We start from the raw sequence: 11,537 nt of genomic DNA on the forward strand, positions 1-11,537 counted from the left end.
TGTCCCGATATTTGCTTGTTTGTCCTGTGTCCCGATCCATGTGCGGTCGGGAGAGGGGACAAACAAGCAATTTCTCCCTCCCGGAGGGACTTTCACCCCCCCCGGCCCCAACTCCGCCCCCTCCTTCCTGTTGGATCCCTCCCCAAATCCCCGCCCTGGCCTTGCCTCTTCCCCAAGCACGTGACATTCCTCCTCCCTCCCAGGCTTGCAGCTGTAATGGCGGCGCAAGCCTGGAGGGAGGGGGTGGTGGCACAGCTTCCAGTTCCTGGAGCTGGTGGTGAGTATGAGCTCCGGCACCGGGCGGGCAAGGGGGGCTGGCAAGGGGACTGCTCCCCCAGGAGGGAGACGGGGGGGTTCCGGACTCCAGCAGCGGTGGGGGAGAGTGGCTCGGGGCCACGCGAGTGGGCCATGTAAAGTTTATTGGCTCAAGGGGGACCCCGGCTGGCTCCTCGCCCCTGTAGGGGGTAGCGTCCCCACCCCATGCCCCGCTTCAGCATGTTTCACCAGGTGCTGCAGGCCAGGTAAGGAGCCGAGTCCCTTCCCCATCCTGGCTCCTCAGCTGAGTCCCCCCATCTCCCTCCTGGGGGAGCAGTTCCCTTGCCAGCCCCTCTTGCCCGCCCAGTGCCGGGGCTCGTACTCTCCATGGCTCGTACTCACCGTACCCAGATGGCCCAATCAGGATGCGGGACCTGTTGTTCTAGGCACACTGGGAACATAGGAAGAGTTAAGATGCTTCTACAGTGGCTGAACCCAGAGGGCTGTTAAGGGTGTAAGCAGTCAGAATGAGCTCTCCCCTGACATCTGGTGGTGAGCTATGGAAAAGGACATCAGAGGCTGATCTCATTGCACGGGCACACCCATCCTACCTAGCATGATGGACTGCTTGCCCAAATGGTCACTTTGACTGCTGTGGGTTCCCCAGTCTCTTTGTTATTGGTGCAGGAGTCATATCCTGGTTAGGTGAATCAAGGACAGTAGAACTGTACTTGGCAATTTATGATGGTGGGACTCACCCTCACCTAAGTAGCGCTCAGTAGGCAAGGGACATGGGTTCCAAACCCACCAGTCACTTGAGAGAAAGGCTGGCTGGTGCAATAACAGAGCTAATTTTGATTCCATTAAGGGGCTTGGTTTGTGCTACAGAGTCGAAATCACTGATACCTAACTCTAAGTATCAGGTCTATTTTGGGCTAGTGGTGCACTGGTACTAAGGCTCCCCTATTACCAGCTAAAATCACAGGCAGCTGCAGTCACTAAAGATGGAGATTGCTGAGAGCTGTGTTTAAGAAGGAGGAGGCCTGAAGACAAGTTGGTGAGTGGCTAGTGGAGAGGCGTGGCAAGTGAAATGGAGTGGATAGCAGGGTGGCTGGTGGAGTGGAGTGGCTAGCACAGGGGTCGGCAACCTATGGCACGTGTACCAAAGGTGACATGTGAGATGATTTTTGATGGGATGCAGGGTGGGCTGAGCCACTCAGCCCACCACCACTCTGGGGGTTCCTGCTGCTGGTCCCTTGCCAGCTGGGGTCCTGCCGCTGGTCCCACTCAGCACCTGCTGCCGGCCTGGGGGAAGTAACCCCAGGCTGGTAGCTGGCTGAGACCCCAGCTGGCAGGAGCCAGTGGCCGAAACCCCAGAGCAGCAGCGGGCTGAGCTACTCAGCCCACTGCTGCTCTGGGGTTCCCGCTGATGGCCCCTTGCCAGCCAGGTTCCCACTCAGCACCTGCTGCTGGCCTGGGGAAAGGAACCCCAGGCTGGCAACAGGCTGAGACCCCAGATGGCAGGAGCCAGTGGCCGAAACCCCAGAGCCGCTCAGCCCGCCACTGCTCTGGGGTTCCCACTGTTGTCCCCTTGCCAGCTGGGGTCCCCCCCACTGCAGCCCCACTCAGCACCCCTTGCTGGCATCAGGGAAGGAACCCCAGGCTGGCAACGGGCTGAGACCCCAGCTGGCAGGAGCCAGTGGCCGAAATCCCAGAGCCACTCAGCCTGCCACCGCTCTGGGGTTCCAGCTGCTGTAGTTTGTTTATATATTATAGACTACTTATAGTCTGATAACTCTTGCAGGTGTATTGGGCTGAGCCCACAGCAGTTTTCCTGGCCAATGTAGGGTTTGTATACCCCATCACAGCCACCTATTTCTGTTGCAAACAGGAATTTGACCTAAAAGGTCCCAGAAATCTGCTACTGCTCACCAAATGGGATGACAATATTACTGATAATTATTTTCTGGATATAAGACAAACTGTTTTGAAAACCTATAGGTACTGCCAGTAATGGGGGTGTTCCAGTGCAGAAATACTAGTAACTCAAAGCAAAGCCATTGGTAATTTTTTCTGACCAGCCCCCCGCCCCCGCTTGGAGGTTAAGGTGTGACTAATATCAAATACTTAAAAAGATGTAATTGATGTGTATAAGTGTGAATAAGACTTGGACCCAGACCTACAAAACCCTTTATGTACAGAGCATTCTCTTAGAGACAACTGTTCCAGATCTAGAGGGTTCACAAGACTGGACCCTTCCATAGCCTATCTAATTGCTCACATTTTTCTGAGTTACCAACCACAGACTTCATCAACTATACAGATAAATACATTGTAATTCTATTGCAGTTAGGGTGACCAAACATCTCGATTTTATCGGGACTGTCCCTATATTTGTTTATTTGTCCCATGTCCCGACCAATGTTTAAGCAATTTTGCTCTCCACTCCGATGCACAGGCAAAGCCCGAAGGGGCTCGCGCCTCCCCAACTCCATACCCTCCTTCCCCCATTGGATCCCTCCCCGAATCCCTGCCCTGGCCCCGCTCCAAGCCCCCTCACTGCCCCATTGGATCCCTCCCCAAATCCCAGCCCTGGCCTCGCCTCGCCTCTTCCCCAAGCACACCGCATTCCTCCTCCCTCCCAGGCTTGCGCTGATCAGCTGTATGGCGGCGCAAGCACTGGAGGGAGGGGGTGGCACCCAGCATTCACCCTGCAAACTGCTCCAGCTTCTCCAGGAAGGTGAGCATGGCCCAGCAGAGATCCTGCAGCAGCTCCCTTCACCTGAGCCCCCGGTAGAAGGCGAGGCAGGCCTGGGCCTCCTGCACCGTGCCCATGGCTCATGGAGTAGCCTGGCCTGGGCAGGGAGGCAGGTAGGGAAGCGAGCCAGGCTGCCCCGGGGATCTAGCACTGCACATGGGCTTGGCAGCCCCAAGCTGGAGTGCACTCAGCTGTTGCAGCCACTATAGAGTTGGGTGGAGACAGGACTGTGCTGCCTGGCAGCGGCTGTCACAAGAAGACTCTGCCCTGCAGGTGCGCCAGTCCCCCACCGAGTGCTGCAGGGAGCTGCCACTGCTCCCCTGGCCGAGCTTGACTCCCCCCGGCCCGCCTCCCACCCGCTGCAGCCACTGCTGGAGAATTCCATGGGCAGGACAACCCAGGAGCAGGGGCAAGTGGGGCAATTTGCTCCAGGCCTCGCAGGGGCCCTTCATGAGATATAGTATTGCAACTTTTTTTATGGAAGGGGCCCCCGAAATTGCTTTGCCCCAGGCCCTCTGAATCCTCTGGGCAGCCCTTTTGTGGGCACAGTGCCATGGCTGGGACCCCGTTTCTGCTCCTGTTTGTACTGCTCGGCTGTGGTCCCCGTCATGCCTGTCCCTTGCTGGGCTCCCCTGACACCTGCGGTGCAGTTGGAGGGGCTGGCTGAACTCGGCAGTGGTTTTCAACCCCAGGGGCCCACAGACTATGCTTCAGGTTTCCAAGGGGTCCCAAGGTGAGCTGGTGTGGGGGGGCCTCTGAAAGCATTTTTATTTTTTTCTCCCCCCCCGCGTGTCCTGATATTTCACCTTTGTCATCGGGTCACCCTAATTGCAGTCAATGGAGTTAGTTCAGGTTTATATCAGTGAAAATTAGAGCAGAATTTTGCCCAATATGTTCAGCATAACTATCCAGGAAAGTTCATGGAGACGTCGAATCCATTCTTCCAACCATGATGTCTTTGTACCCAATCAGTTCCAATAAGTTGCAGTGATGAAACTGGATGATTTCTGTCTTGGAAATTTTGAACTATTGACAAGGACATAGCTCCAGATTTTATGGCACTTTTTTTGTGTTTTGAGATATATAATTTGAGGGTCTTGTCATATCTGCCACCAGTAGCATTCACAGTAGCTATTTAAAAGTGTCAAGAAGCTTATGGGGGTAGAGATAGCGGGAGTATCACCTTTAAATTTAAGTGGAAGTCATAAAAATATGAAGTTTTCCACTGATTCTATACATTTTCCCCTACAGGCTCTACTCTTTTTGATGAAGATATCGTTATCCCACACATATTAGAGCTTTAGCCTACTTTATTGTTGATTAAATATTCTCTTTTTGGTGCAAATGTATCACTTAATTTTTATATATAGTAAAGATTCTCAGATAAAATGACATCTGAAATCCTCCTCCACAGTGGACATAGAAAGCCACTTGGGGAAATTTAACCTCTTACTGTTTTTCACATTAATACAGTATCCAACTGCAGAACGTTAATAGTGCATAGCATATAGCTTCCTGGGAGGGGGTGGTTTGTGTGTCATAAACATTGGAGATAGAAAGTGAGAGCTATTAATTCAGCCAGTCAATCCTCCTGCCAATAACATTCTCTAAATCCTCTCCAATTTTTGGCATTTTTCTGGTACTGAGTTGACTTGCCCAAAACTGAATTCAATGTATTAAGAGGGATCTTAACAGAGCTATAAAGGGTGGGGATTATGGGTAGGATCCATGAAGAAAATTAGGTGTTGTAATGTTGTACCTAACTTTTAGGTGCTTAGAAAAAAAATCACAGGAACACTGCAGTCCACAAAACAGAGTTAGGCACCTAGGCTCCCTATAAAATGAATGGAGAGAGAGAGGTGCTTTAGGATGCAATCCACAAAAGCCTCCATATGAGGCAGGAAGTAGCCTATGTAGCCAATGAGAGGGGTGTGTGCTAAAACCCACCCCTCTCTCAGATATAGGCAACTAAGTACAAGCTGCTTAGTGATCCAGGAACTAGAACCCACACCTGCCAAGTTCTTTGAAAATAATCCTTAACTTCCCTTGACCAGTAGGGTTGCCAACTTTCTACTTGCACAGAATCTAACACCCTTCCCCACCCCTGCCCTGCCCCTTCTGAGGCCATGCCCATGCCCCACCCCTTCTCAGAGGCCCACCCCTGCTCACTCCATCCCCCCTTCCACTGTCACTCACTCTCCCCACCCTCATTCGCTCGCTCATTTTCACCTGACTGGTTCAGGGAGCTGGGGTGCAGGAGAGGGTGAGGGCTCTGGCCTGGGGTGCAGGCTCCAGGGTGGGTCCAGAAATGAGGAGTTCAGAGTGTGAGAGGAGGCTCCAGGCTTAGGCAGTGGGTTGATATGTGAGAGAGGGTAAGGGCTCCGGCTGGGGGTATGGGATCTGGGGTGGGGCCAGGGATGAGGGGTTTGGGATGCAGGAGGGGGCTCCAAACTGGGGGGTGGACTGAGAAGATTGGAGTATGGAGGGGGCTCCAGACTGAGGCAGGGGGTTGGAGTGTAGAAGGAGGTATGGGCTCTGGGCTGGGAATTCCGGGGTGGGGCCAGAAATGAGGGTTCAGGGTATGGGAGAGGGCTCCAGCCTGGGGCAAGGGGTAGGGGTGTGGGGGCATGAGGACTCTGGCTGGGGGTGCAGATTCTGGGGTGAGGCTGGGTTGTAGGAGGGTGTTCCGGGCTGGGACTGAGGGGTTTGGAGGGTGGGAGGGGATCAAGCCTGGGGTGGGGGGTTGGGGCCCAGGAGGGGGTCAGGGGTGCAGGCTCCGTGTGGTGCTTACCTCAAGCAAGTCTCAGAAGCAGTGGCATGTCCCTCCTCTGGCTCCTACGCAGAGGCGCAGCCAAGTGGCTCCGCACACTGCCCTGTCCGCAGGCACCATCCCCCACAGCTCCTATTGTCTGCGATTCCCAGCAAATGGGATCTTCAGAGATGGCACTTGGGGCAGGAGAAGCACGCAGAGCCCCCTGGCTGCCCCTATGCATAGGAGCCGAAGGGGGGACATGCCGTCTGCTTCCTGGGATCCATGTGGTACGCGGTGCTGCCAACTGGACAGTCAATGACCTGGTCAGCGTGCTGACGGGAGCTGCCAGGATCCCTTTTCGACTGGCTGTTCCGGTCGAAAACCGGACACCTGGTCATACTATTGCCCAGAGGGTTTTCACTTTTCACACCCCTTCCCCAAAGGATCTGTTTTGGACATTTTCTAGTTCAAAATCCCACAATATAAATCAATAAAATTGAACTATACATGATTTGCCCCTCTCTTCAGAGAGAAGTTCACAGCCCTTCCATCCCCCTGCAAGTTTCTCACCATTCTGAACAAGGGAACTCATTAAGTGCCCTATCCCTTCCCAGCCTGTATCTTACAGTTCCCAGTAGCCTTGAAAAGTAAAAGTCCTAGTAGGTCCTCAGACCTGAGGAGAGAGAGTAGTTGTAGTCTATACTCTTCCCCAACTTGGAACTACAGTCTTGGGCTGTGAACAGAAACAGCAATCTGGGGTTTCTTTGTGAGCTCCTGGCTGTCCTCCCAAGATCATTTCCTCATCTTCAGCAACTGCAGTTTTCACTCCATCCTTTTATGGCACAGCATCCTCAGCAATGTGGGTCTATGGCCTCCACCTACTGTAGTTATCACATGAGCAAATAAATAATTTAAATAAATAACCCCCCCACATACCTATATCCTCTCACCCAGTCCTGTATCCTTAAGCTTTTTTAAGTCTTTCCCAGTATTCTTGCCAATCCTTTCAGGCTATATTCTTTCACCTTGAGGAATCTCAGTTCTTCAGAAAGATGCTTTCTGTGTAATTGCTGTGGCAATGCAGGGACAGATGCTCAACTGTTTCTTGGACTTCGCATGTGTCACATAATCCATCTTTGTGCTTGTTTGGTAAATATAAGTTACCATTCAGGTCACAGTGTCTCATTAGCACTTTAAATACAATTATGTCACTTCTTCTATCTTAGCTATTAAGTATACAGTTATCCTCCAGTATAGAACATAGTTTATAGAACAGGGGTGGGTAGACTACGGCCCGTGGGCCGGATCCCAGCCCCTCAGGGCTTTGGATCTGACCCACGGTGCCACTAGCACCACGTCCCTGCAGCCCCCAGGTGGGGAGGCTTTATGCGTTGCCCTTACCTCCAGGCACTGCCCCCCACTGCTCCCATTGGCTGGGAATGGGGAACTGTGGCCAATGGGAGCTTTGGGGGAGGTATCTGGAGGCGTGGTAAGGGCAGTTCATGCAGAGCCCTCCCCCCCCTCCCCCAGGGGCCGCAGCGCTTCTGGGAATGGAGTGGGGCCGAGGACAGGGCAGGCAAGCAGGGAGCCTGCCCTGGCCTCGATGCGCACCACTGCCACCCTGGAGCCGCTTGAGGTAAGCGGTGCCGGGCTGGAGCCCAAACTTCCCCTGTACCCCGCTCCCCAACTCCCTGCCCTAAGCCCCCTGCCTGCACCCCGCACCTCTCCTGCACCCCAGTCCCCTGCCTTGAGCCCCCTCGTACACCCTGCACCCCATCCCCCTGCCCTGAGATCCCTGCTGCATCCTATACCCCTGTGCACCCCAACCCCCTGCCCTGAGCTCCCTGCCACATCCCACACCCGAACCCCCTGCCCTGAGCCCCCTCCCGCAGTCCACACCCCTCCTGCCCTGAGCCTCTTCCTGCACTCCACACCCCAACCCCCTGCCCTGAGCCACCTCATGCACCCTGCACCCCTTCTCTGCCCCAATCCCTTGCCCTGAGCCCCTTCCTGCACACCGCACTCCCTGTCCCGGCCCTGCATACAATTTCCCCACCCAGATGTGGCCCTCGGCCCAAAAAGTTTGCCCATCCCTGTCATAGAACCTTTGATTTTTTTGCTCTTTGGTCCATATTTCTTGCCATTTCTTCATAAGTTCTCTCTTAACCAAACTTTAGAAATCCATTATATCAACCTCCTCATTTCAATACATTTTTCACTGCTTTATCTGCAATTTCATTGCCCAGTATCCTGACATGCACTGGAATTCACACTATGACTATGTGCATACTCTCTGTAGTTAATAACAATATTTTATTGAGTAAGTCACTCCAGCTTTCCGAGGTTCCCTTTCTAATTGCCATTATTATTATCCTGACTGTCTATGACATATAATCATAGATGGGCATACATCCCTGTAGGTCTGGCTCGTCCCCCTCCTTGGGTCAGGTGTGTTGGGAAATTAGCTTGGCTGTGCGGCAAACAGGCAGGGCTGAGCAAACAGGTTCAATATGAGCAGGCCCAGGCCCTGGGTCAGGGTGGGACAACAAACAGTCAGTAGCTCAGGCCCTCATGCAGGGGCTGAGCAACGGTTGAACAGCAAACCCCAGGCTCCTGGCTCTGAGCAGCCGGGGAGAGGGGGAGACGGCCACCTGTGAGGTGGGTGGCAGGGGGGACGCAGGCCCACCCACTCCACTGTGTCCCAGCCCGGGGCCCTAGCAGTGGCAGAAAACCCACTGCTGCGTCAGTGGGGATCCTGACCGCAACACACTGACATTGGCTCTGGCAGTGCTGCCACAAGACTAGGGTTGGCTGCCCCTGGGCTACTTCCTACCTCCCCCTCCAGAGGTACCTAGATCCGGACAGCATCCTCAATGGGGTCACACACCATGGGCTCCTTGGGGTAGCTGGTGAGCGGCTGGTTTGGCAGCTCCTCAGGGTAACTGGCACAAGGTAGGCCTGGCAGTTCCTCAGGGTACTGGGCGAGCAGTAGGCTTGGTAGCATCTCTGGGCTCAGGCGATTGTCTGGTATCCCTGGCTACCTCCTACAACCCTGTTGCTGTGTACCTATCTCACTGGGGGCCTTCATCTCCCTGGGTACACAACCAGAGGCAGTCCCAGTAGCTCCTCCGTGCTCCTGTCAGTTGGCCGACCCAGCAGTCCTTCTGGATTCTCAGCCCTGTAGGGCTTCGCCTCAGGCGTGTGGTTATGCAGCACGTGGGACATGTCTATCTCCTTCACCAACTCCCCTCTAACTGAACTGCAGGGCCCGCCTTTCAAGCTTCCTGTCCCGTCTCGGCAGGGGGCCACACCTTCTTGCTGCAGATGGCCACAAAATTGGATAGTCTCACAGATCTTTTAATTCCAAATTCAGGGGTACAAAAGGCTGTTCCCACTCTACCTGTACTGTCATCTCTAGAGCCGTCATTATAAATTTGGCAATGCTGACCCCATTTACCATGTATAAACTCACGTCATAGTCATATTTTATGGTCCTGCTCTTCCCTTTTTCTTATTGTATAATTCCAAATCCACAGCTGTAGAGACAACTGTCCAGTTGTAGTCTGATTTCCCATGACTACAGATTTTAATTTCTTCCAGACCTTCCTTTTCACCCACATCTTTTACACAACTTTTGATCCCATGAGCATGTAGGAGTTTGTGATGCTGTTACTTCTTGTCTATTTAATTCCAAACTGCCCTCATATATTCATTTACTACTCTTATCTTCACTATTTCCATTAACTGTAGCCCAAAAGGTTATATCTAACAATTTCATCCTTAAATTTATATACATTTCTCTAATTGCTACCTGCAGCATACACAAGGAAGTCATAATACTTGCACCATGTGCGATTCACAGAGCTTGGACTTGGATTGGCTCTAATTTTTTTAGAGGTGATTTAGAAGCTGAATAAAAGGCTTAGGATCCACAATCTATAACCCCTCCTATTAACGCCCTATACAACATCAATATGTTCTTATTTGCACTCCAATTGTTCCCAGAAATATGTTTAAGCAGATTCATCCTATCTTTCCATTTAGTTTTGATATTATCTATATGACCCTTCCAAGTTAGTTATTGAACAAAAGATGTAAAATTTTGAATTACCTGTATTTTTTCTGTATAGAAATATGGGATCCATTTTCACCAATCTTCCTTTTTTTAAAGTTCATTCCCTTTGTTTTACAAGAGAGACCTTAAATCCCCAAGTATCTACCCATTCTGAAATCTCCCTGAGTGTCTCATTGGTTCTCTACACAGCTATCTTAAGTCTTCATAGAATCATAAAATATCAGGGTTGGAAGGGACCTCAGGAGGTCATCTAGTACAACCCCCTGCTCAAAGCAGAACCAATCCTCAACTAAATCATCCCAGCCAGGACTTTGTCAAGCCTAACATTAAAAACCTCTAACGAAGGAGATTCCACCACCTCCCTAGGTAACCCATTCCAGTGCTTCACCACGCTCCTAGCGAAAAAGTTTTCCCTAATATACAACCTAAACCTTCCCCACTGCAACTTGAGACCATTACTCCTTGTTCTGTCATCTGCTACCACTGACAACAGTCTAGATCCATCCTCTTTGGAACCCCCTTTCAGGTAGTTGAAAGCAGCTGTCAAATTCCCCCTCAGTCTTCTCTTCTGCAGTCTAAACAATCCCAGTTCCCTCAGCCGCTACTCATAAGTCATGTGCTCCAGCCCCCTAATCATTTTTGTTGCTCTCTGCTGGACTCTTTCCAATTTTTCCACATCCTTCTTATAGTGTAGGGCCCAAAACTGAACACAGTACTCCAGATGAGGCCTCACCAATGTCAAATAGAGGGTAATGATCATGTCCCTCAATCTGCTGGTAATGCCCCTACTTCTACAGCCCAAAATGCTGTTAGCCTTCTTGGCAACAAGGGCACACTGTCGACTCATGTCCAGCTTCTCACTCACAGTAACCCCTAGGTCCTTTTCTGCAGAACTTCTACTTAGCCATTCGGTCCCTAGTCTGCAGCAGTGCATGGGATTCTTCCATCCTAAGTGCAGGACCCTGCATTTGTCCTTATTGAACATCATCAGATTTATTTTGGCATAATCCTCTAATTTGTCTAGGTCCCCTTGTATCCTATTCCTACCCTCCAGCGTATCTGCCACTCCTCCCAGTTTAATGTCATCTGCAGACTTGCTGAGGGTGCAGTCCATGCCATCCTCCAGATCATTGATGAAGCTATTAAACAAAACTGGCTTCAGGACCGACCCTTGGGGCACTCCGCTTGATACTGGCTGCCAACTAGATAGGGAGCCATTGATCACTACCAGTTGAGCCCAACAATCTAGCCAGCTTTCTATCCACCTTATAGTCCATTCATCCAGCCCATACTTCCTTAACTTGCCAACAAGAATACTGTGGGAGACCGTATCAAAAGCTTTGCTAAAGTCAAGGAATAACATGTCCACGGCTTTCCCCTTATCCACAGAGCCAGTTATCTCATCATAGAAGGCAATTAGGTTAGTCAGCCATGACATGCCCTTGGTGAATCCATGCTGACTGTTCCTGATCACTTTCCTCTCCTCTAAGTGCTTCAGAATTGATTCCTTGAGGACCTGCTCCATGATTTTTCCAGGGACTGAGGTGAGGCTGACTGGCCTGTAGTTCCCCGGATCTTCCTCCTTCTCTTTTTTAAAGATGGGAACTATATTTGCCTTTTTCCAGTCATCCGGGACCACCTCTGATCACCATGAGTTTTCAAAGATAATGGTCAATGGCTCTGCAATCACATTCACC

The 11,537-nt window shown here is 51.6% G+C and overlaps 1 long non-coding RNA gene across 1 annotated transcript; it reads left to right on the forward strand.

The window, feature by feature from the left end:
- The first annotated feature begins 210 nt into the window (after positions 1-210).
- On the forward strand, positions 211-4,349 carry LOC127043990 (uncharacterized). The gene is made up of 3 exons (XR_007772375.1): positions 211-277; positions 1,124-1,312; positions 4,265-4,349. It is a non-coding gene; the product is annotated as an uncharacterized LOC127043990 (long non-coding RNA).
- Positions 4,350-11,537: the final 7,188 nt, after the last annotated feature.

This window comes from Gopherus flavomarginatus, chromosome 2 (genome assembly GCF_025201925.1).
Source record: "Gopherus flavomarginatus isolate rGopFla2 chromosome 2, rGopFla2.mat.asm, whole genome shotgun sequence".
NCBI classification, from domain to species: Eukaryota; Metazoa; Chordata; order Testudines; family Testudinidae; genus Gopherus; species Gopherus flavomarginatus.